General features: G+C 42.3%; 1 protein-coding gene across 2 annotated transcripts in view; it reads right to left on the bottom strand.

Moving 5' to 3' along the window:
* Positions 1–26,391, bottom strand: part of LOC122541203 (uncharacterized) — a 66,558-nt gene that overhangs the window by 5,102 nt on the left and 35,065 nt on the right. Inside the window, exons 1-2 of one of the 2 annotated variants that reach the window (XR_015752916.1) lie at positions 19,489–19,546; positions 18,666–18,790 (exon numbers count right to left, since the gene is read on the bottom strand). The exons of the other annotated variant lie outside the window; for it this stretch is intronic. The gene's annotated coding sequence lies outside the window, so the exon portion shown is untranslated. Of the gene's footprint in view, positions 1–18,665; positions 18,791–19,488; positions 19,547–26,391 lie in introns of those variants that run through there. 2 annotated transcript variants of the gene reach the window in all.

Below are 26,391 nucleotides of genomic sequence, written 5' to 3'. Positions count from 1 at the left end.
GAGCGTCCAGCTGCTGCCAGACTGAGCCCAATCGCAGTTGCACAGGTTCAGATCAAGCTGCCACCTCCTGCCGCACTGGGCCTGATCCTGGTGCCATAGATGGCAATCCAGAGTACCTGGTGGGGGCTGTGCTCTTCCCTCTGATATCCTTTACTGCAGGCTACCTTATAGGTTGCCTGGATGTCCCTTAGCTTCTGCTGCTGCACTTTCACTTGCTTTCTCAGACAACTATTTTCCTTTTTCATTACCTGCAGCGTCAGGCCACTGAAATCAAATGTGGTGAATAGGCAATCTTGGGGATTTCTGTACCTTCGAGGAGAAAGTGAGGACTGCAGATGCTGGAGATCAGAGCTGAAAATGTGTTGCTGGAAAAGCGCAGCAGGTCAGGCAGCATCCAAGGAACAGGAGAATCGACGTTTCGGGCATAAGCCCTTCTTCAAGGGCTTATGCCCGAAACGTCGATTCTCTGATTTCTGTACCTTTCCTTGGCTTGCCACCTCTCTTGTGTCTCTCACTGCAGGTCAGCGTACAGCATTTCTCCTGCCCTGGCCCTCATGCTAGAGCCTTTCTCTGACTCCCTTAACTCTGCCTTCAGTTCTTTGACTTTCTGATCCAGTACCTGGATCTGTCGCTGAAGGCAGAGGAGTCAGATCACCTTCTCTATGGAACTGTTATGCTCCTTGCTGTCAGTCCACTGGGCTGCTGCCTCCTTGGACACTCAGGGTGCAAGAGATCAAGATCCAATTTTGTTTGGATATATTTACCTTTTTAAACATGTCAGAGGAGATCCTCTCCTCCATCAGAAACTTTGCTTCTGAAACACCATCTACCACATCACATTCCTTCTGCCAGCGTCCTGCTGCGGTCAACATTCTGTAGGGTTCTGGTTTGCAATCAGTTGTTTCCTTATTCTTAAGAGGTTTGAATCACTCCCAGATCTCTGGTTCTGGACGCTGGACTTATTTCGGGAATGTGAAATGAAGAGGCTGCGGTTAGGTGTTTTAGGGCAAAAGAATCTCTGTGTTTATTTAAATACAAAAGTTAAGTATAATACAAGAAAAATAGGTAAATGCAATAAACAACGAAATTGGCACAATTAATTATGCAAAGAACAGTAGTCCTATGAAATTCACAATTAGCTAGACTAAAGCAATTCAAACCCTATCCTACTGACAACACAGAAATACAACAGTTTTAATTACAGAATCTTTAATCAGACTTCCTGACCCTGAAGTCCCAAAGCACCTTCACCACCTGCCTTCCCATCCCTGCTAGCTAGTTAGGAGGTTTGTTCTCTGGGAGTTTAAGCTCACCACTGATCTTTTCAGTGAAAGACAGTGAGGAAGAGGCAGCAATACACACAATCTCTAAGTTGCTTGTGGTTTATTCAAGGAAGTTCAATGTCATCAGGGAAGTGCTGTGCAATCTGGTGGCAACATTGCTTGGAGGACTGATTCCAGGCTGCTGATTGTTCCCTTGCAGTTCAACAGATGGCCCTCAATGCAGACTATACCATCCTCTTCATCCAGTTAGTAGGTAAAAGGCCCATCCTGGAACAGCATCAAGGACGCTTAGGGATTCTGAAGACCCTTCCTAAAGAATTGATGGATCCTGATGAACAAACCCAGTTCCAGAAGTATCATTACATCATCGAGCTGATTTGCTAAAGGCTGCCTCGTAAGCTGCTGAACATCCTACTGCTTATAATCTGTGACAGCTTGTCTGACCAACATCTTAGCTGTGTCTGGATCGCTTCCTTGCTGTTAGACAACTTCTTCATACACAGAGACGATAACTTCAGGGCCAGGTCTCAGATATCCTTCATGTGCTGGGGTTCATTTGGAGTTAAACCCTTAACAGGAGGTGAAATATCGAGTTCCAAGAGGGATAACCACTTTGACCTCACAGAACTTAACAACAGCCTTTGTCATCGACCCCCATCCCCGACCCGCGACAAGTTCATCTTGACTGTGTGGAGAGCAGCTGCTGAGATACAGCCTGCTTGGTGAATACTATCAAACATCTTGTATATTCACTCCAGAGAATGACCGGTCCCATCAGTTGGGACATGTACACGGCCAATGTTTCCCTGACTGCCATCCATAGCCTACATCAAATTCTCACTCAGCCCAGGAATGTCAGGCATGGTGACCACATTATTCCCACAGATGTTCAGTGGCCTACTTGTATAGCACAGCAGTGGGGTGAGTTCCTCTCTGCCCAATGATTCAGATACTGAATCACAGTGGAGAGGTTTCACATGAAGTTTGATGTTGATACAAGTCAGTCACTGAATGAAAATTGTGAGGTCAGTTGAGGCCCTGTTTGATCAGGCAGTCCAAGTGACATCTGTGACAAAATGATGACAGTTGGTAGATGGCAACAGCTAGTGGGGGTTGCATTTGATCAAAGGGTTGTTCTGCCGGCCACAGCAATGATTGCGTCTGCCAGCGATGATTTGTGTGACACTGATCATTGACTAGCTTTCCAAATCTTTCGGTTCAGAGATTGTCAGGCAGTTACTGTGATCATCTTCTTCGAGGAACCCCTGAAAGCATCATGTGTTTCAGAGCTGGGTCTCAGAGACACAGTAATTAGCAGCTTGATCCGATACCTGCGCTATTGCTGCTCTTTGCCTGTTATCCAGTTGCTCTGTGTTAGAGCTTTGGTAAACATTAGGTTTGGAGTGAGACAATGCTATTGGAGTGTGACAGATGTATTGGTGAGCCTGTTGGGGAATAAAGAGAACACCAAAATATTCACATTTGCCATGTTGTCTTCACGGCGAATAAACATTCTTCAGGCACCAGCAGAAAGAATCAAGCCCTTTTTAAACTCAATCCTCACCAGGATTCAGCCACTCTTTTGGGGAGGGAAGTGAACTCCAGCAACAGATGAACACCAACATCATGTGTTTGCTGTTGCACATGGGCAGTAAGAGTGAAGAAATCATCCAACGTTGCGGAACAACACTGCAGATGATCTTCTCATTCACTGGATCTACAAAGGCTAGCTCCTTAATTGAAAGGCTTCTAGAGGAGACAAGCTGGAGTTACCTGAACTTTCTGAGGAGCATTTCATGTCATTTCTGATGATGCCAACATGGCAAGTTCTTACATCTCTTACTGTGTGACCTTCATCTCCAACCAGGACCATCTCCATGATCATGCAGTAGCCTTGTCAATATTGCTCATGAAGCAGACACACCGCTTCCAACTCACCCGATGGACCTCCTGGTACAAAATATTACTTGGCAATTGCTGCTGTCCAGCACTCAAATGAGACCTCAGGACATCAGGCTCTGAATATGATCTACTCCAGACCCTTATCTTCAAAATACCAATAGATCTTCTGAATATTAATGTTTGTATAATACCAATGGATCTTCTCACTTTCATCACAAAACCTGATTCCCTTCCGATTCTTAATTTTGTATCAGCATCTGATGTCTGTCAGATCCTCGAATTTCTAACACCGAGTCATCTCCCCAGATCCTCAATGTTGTATCAACATTGATCTCCTCCAGATCCTCATCTTTGGAACAGAAACTGATCCAAAAATATTCACCTTTTCATAATACTGGTTGATCTCGTCCAGAGCCTCCAGTTCATAAAAACAATTGCTATTTCTCCCTGTTATATTTGTACATATTGTAAAAAAAATAATGGTATTTTAAAGAAATATTCTGCTTCACTATAAAAGATACTATGGCAATATTGTTGTCACATATATAAATGCACGTAAATGCATAAATCCTTCTGGATATGGGGACTGCTGGACTATCAGGTGTCATCCCTTCCCAGACAGCAGATAAAGAAAGAGCAAGGCTTAGGGTTTTCAGGTGAGTGGAGACTGTCAGAGCTGAGGGAGAAACCTACAGAGAGTCATCAACCCCACCAAAATGCATAAAGGCTGACAAAAATGACATTAGCACAAAGCAGGCAGCTGATTGGTAGAGAGTCATTACGTTGTTTTCTCCGCTTCAAAGAGATAGTAAGAAAGGATAAAAGTTGTAGCTTTTGTTTTAATAAAATTTGAAAATTAATTTTTTTAACTTTAGTGATGAGTTTAAGGTTAGTAGGGGGTGGTTTGAAAACTAAGAAAAGAACTGGGACCCACAGTGTTGTTATGCATGGAGAGGCTGCTAGTTCGAATGTGGATGCAGCGGCAAAGTTTGTGAAGAAATTTAGTGAGTTTATGAACTCTGAGGGGTATGTGGCACAACAGGTGTTCAATTGTGATGAGACAGGCCTCTTCTGGAAAAAGATGCCAAGGAGGACCTATATAACTAAGAGAAGTCTTTATCAGACCAGAAGCCAATGAAAGACAAGCTTACTCTCTTGCTGTGTGGTAATGCTAGTGGAGTCTGCAAGATAAAGCCTTTGCTTGTGTACCACTCAGAGAATCCACGTGTGTTCAAAAAGAACAATGTTATGAAGAGCAAGCTTAATGTTATGTGGAGGGCAAACATGAAAGCCATGGGTTACCAGGCAGTTCTTCACTGAGTGGATTCATGAAGAGTTTGCCCTTTCTGTGAAGGCTAATCTTGAGGAAAAGAATCTACCCCGAAGGCTCTTCTTGTGATGGACAACGCTCCTGCTCATCCTCCAGGCTTGGAAGAAGGTTTGGTGGGTGAGTATAGCTTCATCAAGGTGAAGTTCTTGTCCCCCAATACCACTCCTCTCATCCAGCCCATGGACCAGCAAGTTATCTCAAATTTCAAAAAACTGTACACCATGGCTATGTTCCAGAGATGCTTTGAGATAACAAACGAGACCGAACTGACCTTCAGAGAGTTTTGGAAAGATCATTATAATATCCTCCATTGCTTAAGAATCATAGACAAAGCATGGAGGGAAGTGTCTCTGAGGACAATGAACTCTGCCTGGAAGAAAGTCTGGCCTGAATGTGTTGCAGGGAGAGACTTTGAAGGACCGCCGTTGTGCCTGTTATTGTGTCTCTGAGCAAGTCCATGGGCTTGGAGGTGAGTGAAGAGAATGTGGAGGAGTTAGTGGAGGATCACAAGAATGAACTCACCACAGAAGAACTTCAGCACCTCCACAAGATGCAGCAAGAAGTGGCAGAGGAAATTTCTTCAAAGGAGGAAAAGGGAGCTAGTGGGAACATTTCCAATGCTGAAATTAAGGAACTGTGCTTCTTGCGGTCTAAAACACAGGCCATTGTTGAAAAGTGGCATCCTAACAAGGCAGTGGTCAACAGGAGCATAAACATGTTCAATGATAATGTGATTGACCACTTCAGAAAAATTCAGAAAAGTCGCCAACACCAGACAACTTTGGAAAGGTGGTTCTCTGAAGAAAGCCAGTCCAGTGAACCCCAGCCCTCTACAAGTGGTCTTAGTGTTACGAGAATGAAGAGACAAAGAGAACAAACACCAGAAGCACAGTTACCTGATCTTATTATGGAAGGTGACTCACCTTCCAAGCAGTAAACCCTCTCCCTCCTTCCTCCTCTCCAGCTTCCACATGCACCATTAGCACTCCTCACTAAGGTAAATGAAGTTATTTTCATGTTAGTACATTTATTTCTTGATTTTATTATTATTACTTGATATTTAGGTCATTTACTCATCTTAATTTACCGTAACCATGTATACTTGCAGTTAAAAGTGTCTTGAAAATGTCTTTTTTTGGGTCCAGAAACAGATTAATTCACTTTCCATTATTTCTTATAGGGAAAATAGTTTCAGAATCCGAACTTTTTGCAATCAGAACAGCCCCTACACCCCAAGCCAGGAAAACCATCATTCCTGCTTCCAATCTGCCCAGCCAACCCTGTCAGAACTTTGAGTTTCAGTGTGGTCCCCTCTCATTTCTCAAAACTCCAATGAATACAGATCAAGTCAACCTCATCTTTGATGACAAACCTGCCATCCCAGGATTCAGTCTAGTCATCCTTTCCTTTCCTCCCTCTATGACATATGTAACTTTTCTTGGAAAAGGAGACCAAAACTGCTAATAATCCTCCAAGTTTGGTCTCATCAAGCTCCTGTACATATATATAGTAAGAATACTTTGTTGCTGTTCTTATATGGAAGGTTTGACTGATAAAGAAAGGCTCGGACTTCTTTCACTGGACCATAGGAAACTGAGAGATGACCCTTGCAGAAATTTATAAAATCTGAGGGGTATAGATAGGGTTAATGGTAGTTGTCTTTTCCCTAGAATAGGAGATTTCAAGATGAGGGGCATATTTTTAAGGTGAGAGGAGAGAGATTTAAAACAGACATGGGATGCAAACCTTTTACACAGAGGGTGGTTTGCATGTGGAATGAATTTCCTGAGGAAGCGGTGGATGTGGGTTCAGTTACAACATTTAAAAGATACTTGGATAAGTACATGAATAGGAAGGGTTTGAGGGATAGTGGCCAGGAGCACGGAGATGGAATTAGTTTAGGTTGGGATTATGTTCGGCATGAACTGGTTAGACCACAGGGTCTGTTTCCGTGCTGTATAACTCTATGACTCTATACCATTTGTCTTCTGACGGCTTAGTGCACCTGCATGCTTGCTTTCAGTAACTGATCTACAAGGACACCCAGGCCACTTTGTACATCAATCTTTCCCAATCTATTACCATTTAAACAATACTCTGCAGTTTTGTTTTGCCGACTGAAGTGAACAACTTCATAATTATCCAAGCTATACTGCATCTGCCATGCATTTGTCCACTCATTCAATTTGTCTAAATCATCGTGAAGCCTCCTTACATCCTTCTCATCACTAAATTCACCGGTTAGTTGTCATCAATAAACTTGGAAATATTACACTCAGCATCTCTGTACCTGCTGCAGGAAGAGCGCCCCTGGAGTTCCAGGATCGTGGAGCACCCAGGAACAAGGGAAATGATTTGTTGGTGTGGGGTGCAGAGAATGTAACACATTGCCATGTCAAGCTGACTTACAGCAGAAGGCAGACCAAAGTTACAGCTTCACTGGGGACAGTAAGCTGCTTGATTTGATAGTACCTAATTGCTAATACATTTGCAATATGTCCAAAGCCAAGATTCTGTGACCTTTACAACGTTTAAGCTCTCTGCATGCCTGACCTAGATCCAGCAGTTGTATAGTGAAATACCTGGTAAAGACTGTACTGCCCTGCTTTCAAAGCACTCCTGCACTGTACTCCCCAGTAGTTTGTTGCATCTGAGTAAAGAATCTCCTTAAACTCAGGACGGTGCAGGTACATAGTTCCTTGAAAGTAGCGTCATAGGTAGACAGGGTGATGAAGGCGGCCTTTGGCATGCTTGGCTTCATTAGTCAGAGCATTGAGTATAACAATTGGGACTACATGTTACAGCTATACAAAACATTGGTAAGGCCACATTTGGAATACTGCGTACAATCCTGGTTGCCCTGCTATAGGAAACGTTATGAAACTAGAAAGGCTGCAAAAAAGATTTACAAAGATTGTACAGAGTCTGGAAGGTTTGACTTATAAGGAGAAGATGGGACATTTTTCCTTGGAGGTAAGTGAATGAGTGGTGACCTTAGAAGTTTATAAAATCATGAGGGGCATAGATAAGGTGAATAGTTAAGATTTTTTCCTCAGGGTAGAGGTATTCAAACTAGAGGGCATAAGTTTAAGGTGAGAGGGGAAGGATTTAAAAGGGACCTGAGGGGCAACATTTTTACATGGAGGGTAGTACATGTATGGAACAAACTGCCAGAGGAAGTCGTCAAAGCAGGCACAACTACAACATCCAAAAGACATTTGAACAGGTACATGGAGAGGAAAGGTTTAAAGGAATATAGGTCAACTGCTGGCAGATGGAACTAGTTCAGTTTGGGAAACCTCTCAATATGGATGAGTTGGACTGAGGAATCTGTTTCATGTGCTGTGTGACTCTATGCAACTTAAATGAGGCCATTTGCATACAACTTCAAAACAAGAATGGGGCAATCACATTGCCAGTGGTGGGACTACAGTCATCAGATTTTAAAAGAATGGAGGGGGTTCTTGTGAATTGAAATATATTCAGTTAAGTCGGGGATAGATATGATAGAAACAAGAACTAGGGGCATAGCCTCAAAATAAGGGGAGCAGATTAAGGACTGTGTTGAGTGGGAGCTTTTTCAACTAAAGGATTGTCAGTCTGTGGAATTTCCTGACCACTGAAGGCTACCACGTTTAATGTTTTTAAGGCAAATATAGATGGGTTTTTGAATAGTGAAGGAATTAAAGCTTATGGTGAACAGGCAGGTAAATGGAGCTGAATCCATGAAAAGATCAGCCCTGATTGCATTGAATGGCAGATCAGGCTCAATGGACAGATGGCCTACCCTGCCCCTATTTTTTATGTTCAGACAGCACTGAAGCACAGCAGTGCAGGAATCCACATAGACAGCAGTGAAGAGAATCAGTGCAGGAATCCACAGAGACAGCAGTGAAGAGAATCAGTGCAGGAATCCACAGAGACAGCAGTGAAGAGAATCAGTGCAGAAATCCACAGAGACAGCAGTGAAGGGAATCAGTGCATGAATCCACAGAGACAGCAGTGAAGGGAATCAGTGCAGGAATCCACAGAGATAGCAGTGAGGGGAATCAGTGCATGAATCCACAGAGACAGCAGTGAAGGGAATCAGTGCAGGAATCCACACAGACAGCAGTGAAGGGAATCAGTGCAGGAATCCACAGAGACAGCAGTGAAGGGAATCAGTGCAGGAATCCACACAGACAGCAGTGAAGGGAATCAGTGCAGGAATCCACACAGACAGCAGTGAAGGGAATCAGTGCAGGAATCCACACAGACAGCAGTGAAGGGAATCAGTGCAGGAATCCACACAGACACCAGTGAAGAGAATCAGTGCAAAAGGCATACCTTTTATTGACAGAGCCAGCTGTCTTAAGGTAAAGGTCCAGTGTGAATGTTAAGCTATGAGTGGATCAATGTGTGAATGGTCAGGTGTTCGGGTGAGTAGATGGGTGAGGTAGGTAGGTGGGGCTGGTGTTGTCAGTGGGTCGAGTGGCAGCTGGGTAGGGTGGGTGTTAGTCAGGTCAGGAAGGGTTGTCAGGTTTAGGGCTACTCCCATCTGATCAAGGGTACACAGGTGCTGTGGGGTGGTCATGTTGGATTGTGGAAGCTGGCCTGTCAGGTCAGGCAGTGAAGTTGTCCAGAGAAGAGTCAGAGGCGATGGGGTCAGTTGGTGACAGTCAATGGTCAGATATTAGGTTGGGGTTTAAAATCTCCTGTTAAATGTTCAGTTAAATGTTATACCTTGCTGCAGTAGCATATTGGAAATCAAACCCACTACTCTGAAAGATTCAATTTCTTGAAGAGAAACCTGCACCAACATCCTAAACACTGCATTGCTGTGCTTCAGTGCTGACAGAAAGAGATCTGCAGGAACAACTTCAATGGAAAAATACGGACCTGATATTTTTCAGCCACTGTTGATCCCTCCACTTGCCAATCTCTTTAAACAATAGGCTGTTGTGTGTTGACATTGCAAAGGGAACATTACTAATGCTTGTGGCCATGGTATGCATGTCTGTGATTTCTTACAATGCTGCACTGTTACAATGTTTGTTAAGAGAACAGAGAAGATATCAATTAACCTGTAAGCTCTATGAGGAATTTCAATTACTGTACAACTTACTTTGTTCAATCACCAGATACACTTCACCAACTTCAAGATAACAGTGAAGGAAAATGTAAAACACTCATGAAAAATGTCTCAGTCTGATAGTTCAACAAAGGCTTATTCTCTACTCAGTTATATCACTCTCAGTGTGATAATGCTGTGTACTCAGTTATATCACCCCCAATGATGTGGATGTGAACATAGGAGGTGCTGTTGGTAGTTAGTAAGCAGATGACACAAAAATTGGAGGTGTAGTGGACAGCAAAGAAGGTTACCTCAGAGTAAAATGGGATCTTGATCAAATGGGCCAATAGGCCGAAGAGTGGCAGATGGAGTTTAATTTAGATAAATGTGAGGTGCTGCATTTCGGAAAGGCAAATCAGACAGGACTTGCACAATTAATGGTAAGGTCCTGGGGAGTGTTGTTGAACAAGGAGACCTTGGAGTGCAGGGTCATAGTTCCATGAAGGTAGGGTCGCAGGTAGATAGGATAGTGACGAAGGCATTTCATATGCTTTCTTCTCTACATCAGGGAGACTAAATGTAAACTCAGGGCACGTTTCACCAATCATATCAGCTGAGCCCGCAGGGGCTGACCTGGCCTCCAAGTCACCACCCATTTTAACTCCCCTTCCCACTCTCTTTCTGACCTGACCTATCATTGCCACCTCCATTGCCACAGCAAATCAGACTGTAAGTTGGAGGAACAACACCTTATCTTCTGCCTGGACAGCCTACAGCCTGGAGGACTTAATACGGAGTTCTCCAATTTCAAAAAGAATCCTTTCCATCCACCAACTCCCTTCTCAGACAATCTCCTTCCCTTCCATTCCTCTGATCAACTCTTCCTCCTAGCTACCAACCAGATTCATTCTTCCCATCGACCAAGCAGGTCATGCCCCCTACCTTACCACACCCCCCCCCCCCCCCCACTCCATCTGCAGCTCCTCCTACACCCACCCCCAGTCCTGAAGAAGGGTTACACCCAAAACATTGACTTCTCCACCTCCTGATGCTGCCTGACTTGCTGTGATCTTCGAGCCTCCTGCTTGTCTATCTTGGATTCCAGCATCTGCAGTTTTTTTTGTCTCTAAAGGAAGGAAGAGCCAATCATGGCTGACAAGGGAAGTCAGGGACAGCATGAAAGCAAAAGAGAAAGCATACAATATGATGAACATTAATGGAAAGCCTGAGGATTGGGAAGCCTTTAACAAACTAGCAGAGGATAACTTTAAACACCTTTGCGGGGAGAAGGTGAAATATGAGGGTAAGCTAGGTCGTAACATAAAATATATTACATGACTTTTTCCTTACATATCTAAAAGGTAAGAGAGAGGTAAGAGTAAACATTGGACTTCTGGAAAATTAGGCTGGAAAAATAGTAATGGGGAACAAAGAAATGGTGGAAGAACTGAACAGGGACTGTGCATCAGGTTTAACAGTGGAAAACACCAGAAGTACACTTGGGATATTTAGCCTCAACAAGACATTTGCAAGACAGCAAACAATGTGAAAATAGTAAATTCTGAGAATAAACTCAACTTAAATTCAACAGGTAGCACAAAAAGATTCTAATTCAAATTAGTAAAAGACTAATTGAAGGCTGGTAGCATGTCATTCTTCATGAGTAAAGTAAGGTCTGAGATACAGTAGTGAGTGAAAAAGGTGAGAATTATTGAGGATATAGTTGACTGCTGCAGCAATGGAGAACATCAGGTCATTCAAAACAATGAAATAAAAGGAGTCATGAGTATTTTGTTATGATTCCAGCTAAGAATCCAACTTAGATACTGATCAGGTCAGATTCCAAATAAAATCTGGCTCAACAAATAATATGTTTAGTTTTTTCAGTCGTTTAACACAGTACTCAGTTTCTGAACATACACACGAATATGCATATGTTTTCAAATGGCAGAACATATGTTTATGACTGAGTGATAAAAAAAGATTGGATAGGTTTTTTCATTGAAGGGTAGGAGGTTGCAGAGTGACATGATCAAGGTTCATGAGTAAGGTGAATATCAAAGGTCTTTTCCCTAAGTTGGGGACCTTCAAAAGTAGGGGGGCATATTTTTAAGGTGAGAGGAGAAAGATTCAAAAAGGACATGAGAGGCAACTTTTTTTTTACAGAGTGTGGAATAAACTGCCAGAGGAAGTAGTGAATGCAGGTACAGTTACAATGTTAAAAAAAGACATTTGGATAAATACATAAAAAAGACTTTGGAGGGATATGAACCAAATACAGGCAGGTGAAGCCAATTTGGTTTGGACACGGCCATATTGAACTAGTTGGACGTTCCATGCTGTTTGATTCTATATGAAATACAAGACAATTAGAATGATATAGATATGAGTATCAAAAAAGTAGTCGCTACCCATTTATAGAGTCATAGAGGTGCACAGCATGGATTCATTACAGAGATTTAACACCACTTAAGTATCACTCTTAAAGTAGCTTTTTAAATCTTAACTGACTTCCATTTTCTTTCTCAAGGATTGACATTTTTTTAACGCTTTGTTTTCAAGTCCATAGGCATGAACCTTTCACAATATTGATGAACTAAACTTCTCCATTTTCAGTGAACGTAAGATTTCTATTTGCTTGGAAGTTTCACAGACTAGAAACCACTTGTGAAGTGACAAGATGCTCTGAACTGGATTGATTTGATTCTCCTGCTTGGAAAAACTGTTCTAACTTCTGAACTGATTTCTGGGTTATTCACAACTAAACCTTTTGAACCTTCTGTTCTGAAGTTAAAACTAAACTAAATGCCTTAATGTGTTTGCTCTGCCTTTCATGAACACAACAGCATTACAATTTTATTCATTAACACTACAGGGTTCTCCCCGCCACGCAACTGCAATTACAATGTGCTTTTGCAATTGATGTAATTAGCTCTCTGACCCAAATTGACTTTCTGAATTACAGAATGTGCAATTCTGACAACGAGAATGATTTGTCACACATTTCACATTTGAATAGTCTGAGTGGATGGTGTGTGTGAAGAATTCATGACTGAGAAATCCCTGGTTTCACTGCCAAATGTCTCTATTATGAGCAATACAGTGAAGGGATTGGATGTCTTCCCATAATTGTGTAGTTGATAGTTGGGTGATGTCAAGATCTGTGGTGTCTATCCTCTCTGTATTCTCTAGTGTTGTACAGTGCAATTTCTCTGCAAAACAGGAAAGTGAAACATGATTTCCTCCAACTCCCTTTACTCCTGTGGACTTGGGGGCTGGTTCCTCAGAATTTTTTTATTCATTTCTTCCTGGGATACAAGTGTTTCTACATAAATCATCATTTATTCCCATCTCTAACTGTCCTGAAGGGGAGGTGCTAAGCCACCTTCATCAACCCACTGTTCTCCATGGTGATGTAGAGACACCCACAGCATGCAGTCCTCACCTCAATGTTCTTGAGGTGGCAGAAAGCACTGAACCAGTTTCCAAGGGAGCAGCTGGTACAGGACCTAACTTGTTGACCAACCAGTCAATGGGCAACAGGTATATTTAATTTTGGCAGAAGCCAAAAAGAAGAAATCTACTGAGAAACCTGTAATGGCCCAAAATAACAGTTCACATGGCCAAGAAGAACTAGTGTCCAGCAAGCCACATAGAGAGAAAGAAGGTTGTACCATTGACCTTATTGAAATTAAAGCTTCACTAAATATCCATGGAGTTGGATAAGAACACATACTTTGAGCACTGGCAGCATTTCAAATTATAGACAACATCTTAGTGTTTAATCAAAGACAAATTATTCTAGTTTGTTGGAAAGACGTTGGGAACATTGCAGCATTGTTAGGTGAACAACCAGGGCTCAGTAAGTAGTATCATATTTAGAGATCTCTTGAGAGATTCAATATCTCACAAACCATTGTAAAATCCATGAGTACACAGGATTGCATACATTTTCCATTTCTATCATTACTGAAGAAAAGTCGGATGACAAAAACCAACAAAGTTTTCAAAAGGATGCAGATAAGAAAATAAATTTGCATCAAAACTCACTGATGGATGGATCTTTAACTGAAGTTACTCAGACAGCAAAGCAATATGGTGAACAAATTAGTACAGCAGATTTGACTTCAATCTCAAGTGATAAAATGACCCAAGCTCAACAGGAAGATCATAATCCTTCACCTTCTAAAGAAGAACTGCCAGTCCTAGTGACAAAAGCAATACTAAATAAGCAGTAACCCTAGAGTAACATGATTGAGGATGTGAAAATATCTATTTCACCAGGAAAGCATGCACAAAGGGTCAATGAAAATGTCCAGCTTTTTCAATGAGTCAAATTAAAGCACTTACATAGTTCAACACAGATAATTCAGCAGACTGAGAATTAGGATTATTTTTCTTCACAAAATGAGAAATGAGCTGCATGTGACACAACTGTAGCCAAGCCTAACTCCATAGATTCATGATATGGTCAAGAAGAAATGAGCTGGCTCAGAAATCTAGGATATTGCAAAAAAGAAACTACCTGTTTCTATGGCCATGAGTTACAGTGGACACTCAGCCAAGTAAAGATTATAGTCAGTCATAGATTCTCAGATGATGTCATGGAACATATACCTAAGTTAACAGAGAAGAGTTCCTCAATGAAGGGAATTTGGGAGAGAAAGTGTTCTCCCAAATAAAGGAATGCTTTTAGCAGGAATGACACTTATTTTGAGAGATGTTGAAAAGAAAATAAACTTCTAAAATAGTGGTCTGAAAGTAGCGTGGATCCTGCAGCTGAGATTCAAGCTTATTTCTAGATTTACTTCCAGATTTCTTACAGTTATTACATTTCAGTAGTATAAGATGCTTATTTTGATTCATTTTTAGTTATTTTCTCTACAAAATTGACTTGTAGATAAGCACATGAATAAGAAATGTTTGGGAGGATATAGGCTAAGTATAGGCAGATCAGAATACTTTAGCTTGGGACGATGGTGAGTATGGACTGATTGGACCAGAGGGTCTGTTTCCATGCTGTATGACTCTATAAAACATCTTCCAGCAGAGACATCATTCAGACCAGTAAAGGCTAAAATCTTCTATTAACTAGCAGTCAATCCATGGTCATATTTTCACTTTAAATCATATGAGTCTGCACTCTGTGTCATAACCTCTGTAACTTCTCACTGAATATTTTTGAAAATTCAAACACACCACATCTGCTGGGAGCTCAGGATCACGTCACAACTGATGCTGCTGCCATCATAATGAGAACCATGGCAACACAATCATCACAGGGTCAGAGAAAACACAACAAAATGAAGCAATCTGTGCATTTGTGCAGAAGAAAACACAGAGAGCACAGCAAGCCAGGTGTTTTGGGAAACTCAATCCACACCTTTCCAACTCCAGTGAGACATAGCAGAGAGAGTTGAATCATTCAGCAGAGTTATGATGTTTTCAAAAGCAGACTGAACAATGAAGCCTGTTATTCATTTTTTCCCCCTTGCAATATAGAAGATCATTGCTGAGATAAGTCTCAAGCCTGCAGAAAATTGAAGATGGGGTCTTATAAATGGGAGACAATGAGTGAGAGGTATCAATACACACAAATCTCCAAGTTGCTTCAAGGAAGTTCGACATCTGCAAGGAAGTGCGAGGCAAACAAGTGGGTACACTGCTTGGACGATGGATTCCACACTGTGCTAATCGTTCCTTTCCAATTCAACAGATGGCCCTCCACACAGTCTATATGATCCTCTCCATCCAATTAGTGGTTGAAGGATCCTGCCTGGAACAGCAGTAAGAGCATTTGGGATTCTGACGATCCTTCCTGACAGACCCTGATGAGCAAATCCAGTCCAGAAGTGTTGTCAAATCAGGAGCTGATTTGCCAGAGCCTGCTTCATGCTCAGCTGGACAACCTTCTACAAATGGTCTGCAGCAGCTTGTCTGACCAAAACCTCATCCAGAGCCTCCAGTTCATAAAAGCAATTGACCCTTCTCCCCATTGTATTTGTACATATTGTAAATAAATAATTTTATTGTAAAGAAATATTTGGCTTCACTGTATTGTCAGATCTGCACATGTCACATAAATGCTCTGGGTTGCTTCTTTGCTCTTAGAAAACCCCTTCATATGACAAAGACAACAACTTCAGGGTCAGATCTCAGATAGCCTTCATGTCCTGGGGCTTCATTTGGAGTTAGTTTCTCACAAGGAGGTCAAACGGCAGATTGTATGATTCATCAACTACCTTCTCAAATCTTTCAACTCCAAGACATTCAGGAAATCCCTGGGATCATTTCCATCAGAGAAATCCTGAAAGCTTTGTGTGTTCCAAAGCCGGATCTCAGTGATCCTGTGATTAACAGCTTGATCGGATACCTGTGCTGATATGACTCATCGCCTGTTACCCAGTTTCTCTGTGTCAGAGCTTTACCAAACTTTTTTTTGTAGTGAGGCAATGCTTTTGGTGTGTGACAAATGCATTGGTGAGCCTGTTGGGGAATAAAGAGAACACCAATATATTCACACTGCAGTGTGATCTTACCTGTGAATAAAAACATTCTTCAGGCATCAGCAGAAACAATCAAGCCCTTTTTAAACTCAATCCTCACCAGGGTTCAGCCATTCTATGGGGTAGAGAGTGAGCAAATCTCAGTGGAAGCTTTCCATTTGTTGGGACTATTGGCCATGTTGGGGGAGTCTGGTGACTTCCAGCAACAGATCACACCAACATCATGTGCTTGCTGTTGCGTGAGGAAATCATCCAATGTTGTAGTACAACACTGCAGACAATCTTCTCATTCACTGGATCTACAAAGGCTTGCTCCACAATCGAAAGGTATGTGGAGGAGCCAAGCTGGAGTTACCTGGACTTGGAGATGTATTTCACATCAACTGATTACCCCAACATAGTGAATTCTTATACCTCAGACTCTGTGCCCTTCATCTCCAACACTGACCATCTCCACGATCATGCAGTAGCCCTGTCAACATTTCTCATAAAGCAGACACATTTCTTCCAAGTCACCCGATGGACCTCCTGGTGCAAAACATTAATTGGCAATTTATGTTGTCCAGCATTCAAATCAGGCCTCATACATCAGGCTCTCAATATGGTTTAGACCCTGGTCTTCCTAACACCAACTGATCTGCTCCAGATCTTCATATTCAAAATAGTAATAGATTTTCTGAATATCAATGTTTGTGTAAAACCAATGGAACTTCTCGCCTTCATCGCAACATCTGATGGCCTTCAGATCCTTAACTTTCTAACAGCATTGTATCTCGGTCAGATCCTCACCTTTCTAATACTAAGTGATCACCCCATATCCTCAATTTTGTATCACAACTGATCTCCTCCAGATCATGGACATTGTAAAGCAATTGATCTCCAGATCCTCAGCTTTGGAACAGCAATTGTTTGAAATACACACACCTTTTTATAATACTGCTAGATCTCATCCAGAGCTTCCAGTTCATAAAAGCAATTGACCCTTCTCCCCATTGTATTTGTACATATTGTAAATAAATAATTTTATTGTAAAGAAATATTTGGCTTCACTGTATTGTCAGATCTGCACATGTCACATAAATGCTCTGGGTTGCTTCTTTGCTCTTAGAAAACCCCTTCATATGACAAAGACAACAACTTCAGGGTCAGATCTCAGATAGCCTTCATGTCCTGGGGCTTCATTTGGAGTTAGTTTCTCACAAGGAGGTCAAACGGCAGATTGTATGATTCATCAACTACCTTCTCAAATCTTTCAACTCCAAGACATTCAGGAAATCCCTGGGATCATTTCCATCAGAGAAATCCTGAAAGCTTTGTGTGTTCCAAAGCCGGATCTCAGTGATCCTGTGATTAACAGCTTGATCGGATACCTGTGCTGATATGACTCATCGCCTGTTACCCAGTTTCTCTGTGTCAGAGCTTTACCAAACTTTTTTTTGTAGTGAGGCAATGCTTTTGGTGTGTGACAAATGCATTGGTGAGCCTGTTGGGGAATAAAGAGAACACCAATATATTCACACTGCAGTGTGATCTTACCTGTGAATAAAAACATTCTTCAGGCATCAGCAGAAACAATCAAGCCCTTTTTAAACTCAATCCTCACCAGGGTTCAGCCATTCTATGGGGTAGAGAGTGAGCAAATCTCAGTGGAAGCTTTCCATTTGTTGGGACTATTGGCCATGTTGGGGGAGTCTGGTGACTTCCAGCAACAGATCACACCAACATCATGTGCTTGCTGTTGCGTGAGGAAATCATCCAATGTTGTAGTACAACACTGCAGACAATCTTCTCATTCACTGGATCTACAAAGGCTTGCTCCACAATCGAAAGGTATGTGGAGGAGCCAAGCTGGAGTTACCTGGACTTGGAGATGTATTTCACATCAACTGATTACCCCAACATAGTGAATTCTTATACCTCAGACTCTGTGCCCTTCATCTCCAACACTGACCATCTCCACGATCATGCAGTAGCCCTGTCAACATTTCTCATAAAGCAGACACATTTCTTCCAAGTCACCCGATGGACCTCCTGGTGCAAAACATTAATTGGCAATTTATGTTGTCCAGCATTCAAATCAGGCCTCATACATCAGGCTCTCAATATGGTTTAGACCCTGGTCTTCCTAACACCAACTGATCTGCTCCAGATCTTCATATTCAAAATAGTAATAGATTTTCTGAATATCAATGTTTGTGTAAAACCAATGGAACTTCTCGCCTTCATCGCAACATCTGATGGCCTTCAGATCCTTAACTTTCTAACAGCATTGTATCTCGGTCAGATCCTCACCTTTCTAATACTAAGTGATCACCCCATATCCTCAATTTTGTATCACAACTGATCTCCTCCAGATCATGGACATTGTAAAGCAATTGATCTCCAGATCCTCAGCTTTGGAACAGCAATTGTTTGAAATACACACACCTTTTTATAATACTGCTAGATCTCATCCAGAGCTTCCAGTTCATAAAAGCAATTGACCCTTCTCCCCATTGTATTTGTACATATTGTAAATAAATAATTTTATTGTAAAGAAATATTTGGCTTCACTGTATTGTCAGATCTGCACGTCACATAAATGCTCTAACCTTCTGGGTGTGGAGACTGTTAGACCATCAGGAGTCATCTCTTCCCAGGCTGCAGATGGAGCAGGCAAGCTCAGGATCTTCACTCATCTTCTGGGAGTGGAGACAGCTGGAGCTGAGGAAAACACCTGCATAGAGTCATCGACTCTACCGAAATTCATAAAGGCTGACAAAAGTGACATTAGCACAAAGCAGGGAACTGATTGGTAGAGAGTCATTATGTTGTTTTCTCCACTTCAAATAGATAGTAAGGAAAGATAAAAGTTGTAGCTTTTAGTTAAATAAAATTTTCAAATATGATTTTTTTTTACTTGTCTGACTAAGGATGTTTTAACGAATGGTATTTCGGGGAGCTCAGTCTGATTGGTTGCGTGGCGTGCAGGATATGCAAAATCATAGATGCTCATGGCAGTCTGGATGACCATATCTGCAGGAGGTAGCACTGGTTTGATCAGCTTGAGAACGGGGTTTCAGAGCTTAAGCATCAACTGGAGACACAGCAGTGATCTGCCAAGCTGTGATTTATGTGATGGTACATTTTTGCATGTGGTCACCTGGCAGCTTAAGCAAGTATTTTTGACTGACAGTGACCACCAGTCAGTAAAAAGGAGATAGCCAGAGATTCAGGAAAGCCCCAGAGTGCATCTCACTCAATAACAGATTATCTGTGTTCAGTGACGGTTCCTCCGGGGAGTGCAGCCAGAGCTCAGTGGCACAAGATAGAGGGCAGAAAGAGAAGGGGAACAGTCGTGATTGGAAACCAGTCATGAGAGGGACTCACAGAGATTTCTATAGCCACAGATGTCACGCGAGAATGGTGACTTACCTTCCTGACCCAGGGTCAAGGATGTCACTGAACCGCTACAGAACATTCTGAAGGTGGAGGATGAAATGTCAGAGGCTGTTCACATGGTACTAACAACATCAATGGGAAGAGGTCCTGTAACAAGAATTCAGGGAGCTATGTAGCAAATTAAAAAGCAGGACGTCAAAGGCTGTAATCTCTGAATTACTCCCAATATCAGGTGCTAGTGAATATAGGTACAGGCAGATAGAACAGATGAATGTGTTACGAGTACAGGCAGGGCTTTAGATTTCTGGATCACTGGGTCCATTTCTTGGGAAGGACAGGGCCTAGACAGAATTGATGGTTTGTACCTGAACCACAATGGGGACATCATCCTTCCAGGGAGATTTGCTTGTTTGGTTTTGGTGGGGGTTTAAAGTAATTTGGCAGCAAGATGGGATCGTGGAGGCACAGTAAGGTGTGATGCACAGACAAGCATTAAAGAAGGACTACGGCAGTCCAGAAACAATGTGAATACTGTATAGCCAGGTTCAGGTGCAAGGCTGCATGGTAATTATTATAAAGAAAGGAGTCTTGTGAGCAAAGCAGATGAGTTGATTAGTATGTAGGATGTGATATCATTGCCAGAATGGCGACAGGATTAAAGGAGTAGCAGACTGGCATCAATATTCCATTGTATAGAAACTTCAGGTCAGAAGGCAGGGTATAAATGAGACATTCTTGCAATATTGATCAAGAGATCAATTACTGGTATTGGGAAGGATGATATCTTTGAAGGTACCGCAAATGAGATCATGTGAGTAGAGGTTAAGAACAAAAATGGGGCACTTATATTGCTGGTGGTGCACTGTAGACGCCAAATAGTCAGAGAGAGATGGAAAGACTGATATATACTGTGAAAACAGTATAAGGTTTCAATTCTTCCAGTGCTATTTGGTATACATAAATTGTGAAAGGCGCAGAGATGGCAGATTTCTTAAAGTGTGGACAGGAGGCCTTTATGAGCAGGAGGTTTAGCAGGGATGAGAAAATATCTGGGACTCACTGCAAAATAAGTGGAAATGCTCAAAACAGTTTTCTAAGTCTTCAGACAAGTACTTGAATTGCCATAGTATTCAAGACTGCAGGTCAAGTGCTGAAAGGTGGGATTTGAACAGGCACAAGTGTGACAGGCAGAAAGACTTCTTTCCATGCTGTAATAACTTAATGACTTAGTGAAGTGAATCAATGCAGTAATTCATACAGACAGCACTGAAGTAGATTAGTACAGGAATCCACACAGAGAAAATACTGTGACTAAGCCAAACATTGGTCCTTTCGAAGATGAAAGAGGGATTTAATAATGGGAAATGAGGAAATGGCCAAGGTGTTGAACAGGTATTGTGTGTCGGTCTTCACAGTGATGACACAAATAATGTGCCCCAATAATTGGTGACAAGGAGGCGACGGCACGTGAGAACCTAAATGATCATTCTCACTAAAGAGGTAGGTTAGGCAAGCTACTGAGGCGAAAAGTAGATAGGTCACCTGGCCCTGATGGAATGCATCCCAGATGGCGGGGAAAATAGCAAATGAGCTTGTGGTAATTTATTAAAATTCACTGGACTCTGGGGCAGTTCCAGCAGATTGGAAAACAGCAAATGTGACATCACTGCTGAAAAAAGGAGGCAGTTGAAAGGTAGCTAACTATACGCCCATTAGCTTAACTTCTAGATTGGGGGAAATGCTTGAATCTATAATCAAGGGAAAAATAGCAATAAGTCAGGATATAAATTCTCCCATTGACAGACACAGCATTCGTTCATGAGAGGCAAGTCATGTTTCAGTAATTTAGTGGAACTCTTTGAGGATATTACAAGCACGGTGGACAACAGAGAACTGGTGGCTGTAGTGTACAGGGCAAGTGTCGTATCCGCAGCATCAGCTTCCGTGGTTTCAGTTATCTGAGGTTTGCTGTGGCCTGAAAACAGGCCAGAACCAGGAACCTGGGCGCTGCTGGGGAGATAAATTTCCCATTTAACTGAATGAGATCGCTACTATCTGTGGTTTCGGGCATCCGTGGTAGGTCTTGGAACATATCCCCCATGGATTCAGGGGGACTACTGTATCTGGACTTCCAGATGGCATTTGACAAGATGCCGCACAAAAGGCTGATACAAAAGATAAAGGTGCATGGTGTTGCAGGTAATTTATTAGCAGAGATAGAAGATTCTTAACTAACAGAAAGCAAAGAGTGGGGATAAATGGTTTTCTGGTTGCCAATTGGTGGTTAGTGGTATGCCTCAGGGATCAGTGTTGGGACCACAATTATTTATAATTTACCATAGATATTTTAGAGGTGCGGGCCAAGTACAGTGTGTCAAAGTTTGCAGATGACATCAAGTTGAGTGGTAAAGACACTAAATGTCTGCTGAGGGGTATAGATTAGTTAACTGAGTGAGCAAGCATCTGCAGTACAATGTTAGTAAACATGACGTCATCCATTTTAGTAGGATTAATAGCAAAATGGATTATTATTTAAATGGTGAAAAATTGCAGCATGCTGCTGTGCAGAGGGACCTAGGTGTCCTTGTGCATGAATCACAAAAAGTTGGTTTGTGGGTGAAGTAGGTAATTAAGAAGGCAAATAGAATATTGTTCTTCATTGCTAGAGGGATTGACTTTAAAAGTAGAGAAGTTTTGCTGCAGTTGTTTAGGGTGTTGGTGAGGCCACACCCGGAGTACTGTGTAGTTTTTGTCTCCTTGTTTTAGGAGATGCAGAGGAGGTTCACTAGGTTGATTCTGGAGTTGAGAGGGTTGGCTTCTGAGGAGAGATTAGGCTGACTAGAACTATACTCACTGGAATTTAATGAGCGGGGAGGAGATCTTACTGAAACATATAAAATGATGAAAGGAATAGATGAGTTAGAAGCAAGGAAGTTGTTTCAACTGGTGGGTGAAACTAGATCTAAGGAGCATAGCCTCAAAAAGAGGGAGCAGATTTAGGATTGATTTGTGTCACAGTTGTAGGATTAAATTGGAAGAGATCCAAAAATGATTTGCAAGGATATTACTGGGACTGGATAGGCTGGGACTTTGTTCACTGGAGCATAGGAGGTTGAGGGGTGACATTATAAAAGTTTATAAAATCTTGAGGGATATAGTTAAGGTGAATAGCAATGGTCTTTTCCCTAGGGTAGGGAGTTCACGACTAGAGAGCATCATTTCAAGGTGAGGGGGGATCTTCTTCACCCAAAGGGTTGTGAATTTGTGGAATTCACTACTCAGTGAAGCAGTTGAGGCTACATCTTTGAATGTTTTTAAGGCAAAGATAGGTGATTTTTGATCAGTAAAGGAATCAATGGTTATGGTGAGCAAGTGTGTAAGTGGAGCTGAATCCACAAAAGGATCAGTCGTGATCATATTGAATGGCGGAGCAGGATCAACTAGCTAGATGGCCTACTCCTATTTCTTATGTTGTTATATTCAAACAGCACTGAAGTGAATCAGTGCAGGAATCCAAACAAAGAGCAATGAGGAGAAGCAGTACAGGAATCCACACAGAGAGCAGTGAGGGGAATCAGTGCAGGAATCCACACAGACAGCAGTGAAGAGAATCAGTGCAGGAATCCACACAGACAGCAGTGAGGGGAATCAGTGCAGGAATCCACACAGACAGCAGTGAAGGGAATCAGTGCAGGAATCCACACACTTAGCAGTGAAGGGAATCAGTGCAGGAATCCACACAGACAGCAGTGAAGAGAATCAGTGCAGGAATCCACACAGACAGCAGTGAAGGGAATCAGTGCAGGAATCCACACAGAGAGCAGTGAAGAGAATCAGTGCAGGAATCCACACACTTAGCAGTGAAGAGAATCAGTGCAGGAATCCACACAGACAGCAGTGAAGGGAATCAGTGCAGGAATCCACACAGACAGCAGTGAAGGGAATCAGTGCAGGAATCCACACACTTAGCAGTGAAGGGAATCAGTGCAGGAATCCACACAAACAGCAGTGAAGAGAATCAGTGCAGGAATCCACACAGACAGCAGTGAAGGGAATCAGTGCAGGAATCCACACAGACAGCAGTGAAGGGAATCAGTGCAGGAATCCACACACTTAGCAGTGAAGGGAATCAGTGCAGGAATCCACACAGAGAGCAGTGAAGGGAATCAATGCAAAAGACATTTATTTGCAGAGCCAGTTGCCCGGAGGTAAATTTCCAATTTGAACATTAAGATATGAGTGAGTCGATGTGTGAATGGTTGGGTGCTTGGTTAGGTTAATGGATTGGTCAAGTAGGTGAGTTTAGTGTAGTGAATGGGTCAAGTGGCAGCTGAGTAGGGTTGGAGAATGGACAGGTAGATTTGATGTTAGTCAGGTTAGGAGGGGTTGTCAGGTGGGGGCTATTCCAGTCTGATCTGATGTGATTGGGGGGTTTTGGGGACACTCATGCGAGCCACCCTCTGTGTGGAAAAGGTTGCCCTTCAGGTTCCTTTTAAACGTTTCCCCTCTCACCTTGAAATGATGCTCTCTAGTCATGAACTCCTGTAACCCAGGGAAAAGATCTTTGCTATTCACCTTATCTACACCCCTCAAGATTTTATAAACTTTATGTCACCCATCAACCGCCTATGCTTCAGCGAACAAAGTCCCACCCATCCAGTCCCAGTAATATCCCTGCAAATATTTTCTGAACCTTTTCCAATTTAATATCCTTCTTACAGCACTATGATTAGAAATATACTCAGTACTCCAAAGGTAGACTCACCAACAAAATCCTGTACAACGGTGGTACAGTGGTTAGCACTGCTGCCTCACAGCGCCAGAGACCAGGGTTCAATTCCCGTCTCAGGTGACTGACTGTGTGAAGTTTGCACATTCTCTCCATGTCTGCGTGGGTTTCCTCCGGGTGCTCCAGTTTCGTCCCACAGTCCAAAGAAAATGTGCAGGTTAGGTGAATTGGCCATGCTAAATTTCCCGTAGTGTTAGGTGAAGGGGTAAATGTAGGGGAATGGATCTGGGTGGGTTGCGCTTCGGCGGGTCGGTGTGGACTTGTTGGGCCGAAGGGCCTGTTTCCACACTGTAAGTAATCAAATCTAATCCTGTACTTAAATGTTCTGAGCAATGAAAGCAAGCGCGACAAACGCCTTCTTCACCATCCTGTCTACCTGTGACAACTTTCAAGGAATTATGTATCTGAACCCAGTGGTTGCTATATTGCACAACACTCCCCAGGATCCTACCATTAACCGTGTAAGTTTGCTCTTATTCATCTTACCAAAATGCAACACCCCACATTAATCTAAATTAAACCCCATCTGCCACTCCTCGGCTAATTGGTCCAGTTGATTAAGATGCTGAATTCCCTTTCTGCCAAAGTCCTCTCATGTCTCCATTTTGCCCTCCTGCTTGCCCTCTTAAATGTTCTTAATTTTCCTACACCGCTATACTCAAGGGATTCACTTGATCCCTGCTGCCTACACCTGACATATGCCTCCTTCCTTATCCTGACCAGAGCCTCAATATCTCTAGTCATCCGGTATTCCCTACTCCTGACAGACTTGCCCTTCACAGTAACAGGAACATGCTGTCCCTGAACTCCCATTATCTTAGTTTTTGAAAGCCTCCCACTTACCAGATCTCCTACAAACAGCTACCCCCAATCAACTTTTGAAATTTCTTGTTTAATACCAAACAAATTGGCCTTCCTCCAATTTAGAACTTTAACTTAGATCAAGCCAATCCTTGTCCAAAACTAATAGAATTGTGGTCACTGGTCCAAATGTGCTCTCCTACTTACACCTCAGTCACTTGACCTGCCTTATTTCCCCAGAGGAAGTTGAGTTTTGCCCCTTCTCCAAGAGAGTCATTTACATATTGATTGAGAACATTTTCTTGAATGAACTTAAATTCTTTCCCATTCAACACTATGGCAGGCCTATTAAAATCCCAACTATTATAATCCTGTTACTGTTACAGCTATCCCCCTACGTATTTTCTCCTCAATTTCCCGTGAACTATTGGGAGGCCGAGAGTACAATCCCACCCCTTCATATTTCTCTGGATGATCCCACAGAAATATCCTCTAATTACTGTCCTGATGTTTTCAGTTATCAAAAACATCACTGCCTCTTCCCTCCTCCCTCCCCATCTGTCCCTCCTATAGAATCTATTGCCCAGAACACTGGCCTACCAGTCCTGTCCTTCCCTCAGCTAAATTTCGGTATTATCGATAATATCCGAGTCCCATGTTTGTATCCATGCCCTGACTTCATTTGCCTTACCGGTCAGGCCTCTTGCATTGAAATAAATGCATTTTAATTCATCTGTCTTCCCTCATTCTTTGCTGTGCTCTTGCCTGCCTTGCCCATTTAATTTGCTCTCTTTAACACCTGTTCCAGCCTCAACCTTCCCTCGTCTCACTACGGCTTACAGTCCTCTTGAAAAAATTGTACTGACTTAGTCCTCTTTTACCATATACCCAAGTAATTCACAATCTCATCCTTCATAATTGACTCTAAAATACTATCAAAGACCAAGGTGAGGAAAATCAGTCCAGAATTTGTCTCCTGCCTCCCTCCCTTTTGAAACAAGGGCGCTACATTAGTCATATTAAGGGTAGGAAGACACAATCATGGCTAACAAGGGAAGTGAGGGACAGCATGAAAGCAATAGAGAAAGCATACAATCAGATGAACATTAGTGAGAAGCTAGAGGATTGGGAAGCCTTTAACAAACTAGCAGAGGACAACTAAAAACCAAGCAATAAACGGGGAGATAATAAAATATGACAGCCAACTGGCTCTTAATATAAAATAGATTGCAAGAGTTTTTCTTACATATCTAAAAGGTAAGAAGAGGTAAGAGTGTATATTGGACTTATGGAAAATGAAACTGGAGAAATAGTCACAGGGAACAAAGAAATGGCAGAGGAACTGA

The sequence above is a fragment of the Chiloscyllium plagiosum genome, unplaced genomic scaffold, assembly GCF_037043375.1.
Source record: "Chiloscyllium plagiosum isolate Xiang-an unplaced genomic scaffold, Cpla_swu_hap1 HiC_scaffold_35, whole genome shotgun sequence".
Classification (NCBI taxonomy): Eukaryota; Metazoa; Chordata; class Chondrichthyes; order Orectolobiformes; family Hemiscylliidae; genus Chiloscyllium; species Chiloscyllium plagiosum.
Note: the sequence above shows the minus strand (reverse complement) of the source record. Positions and strands in the feature narration are given on the sequence as shown.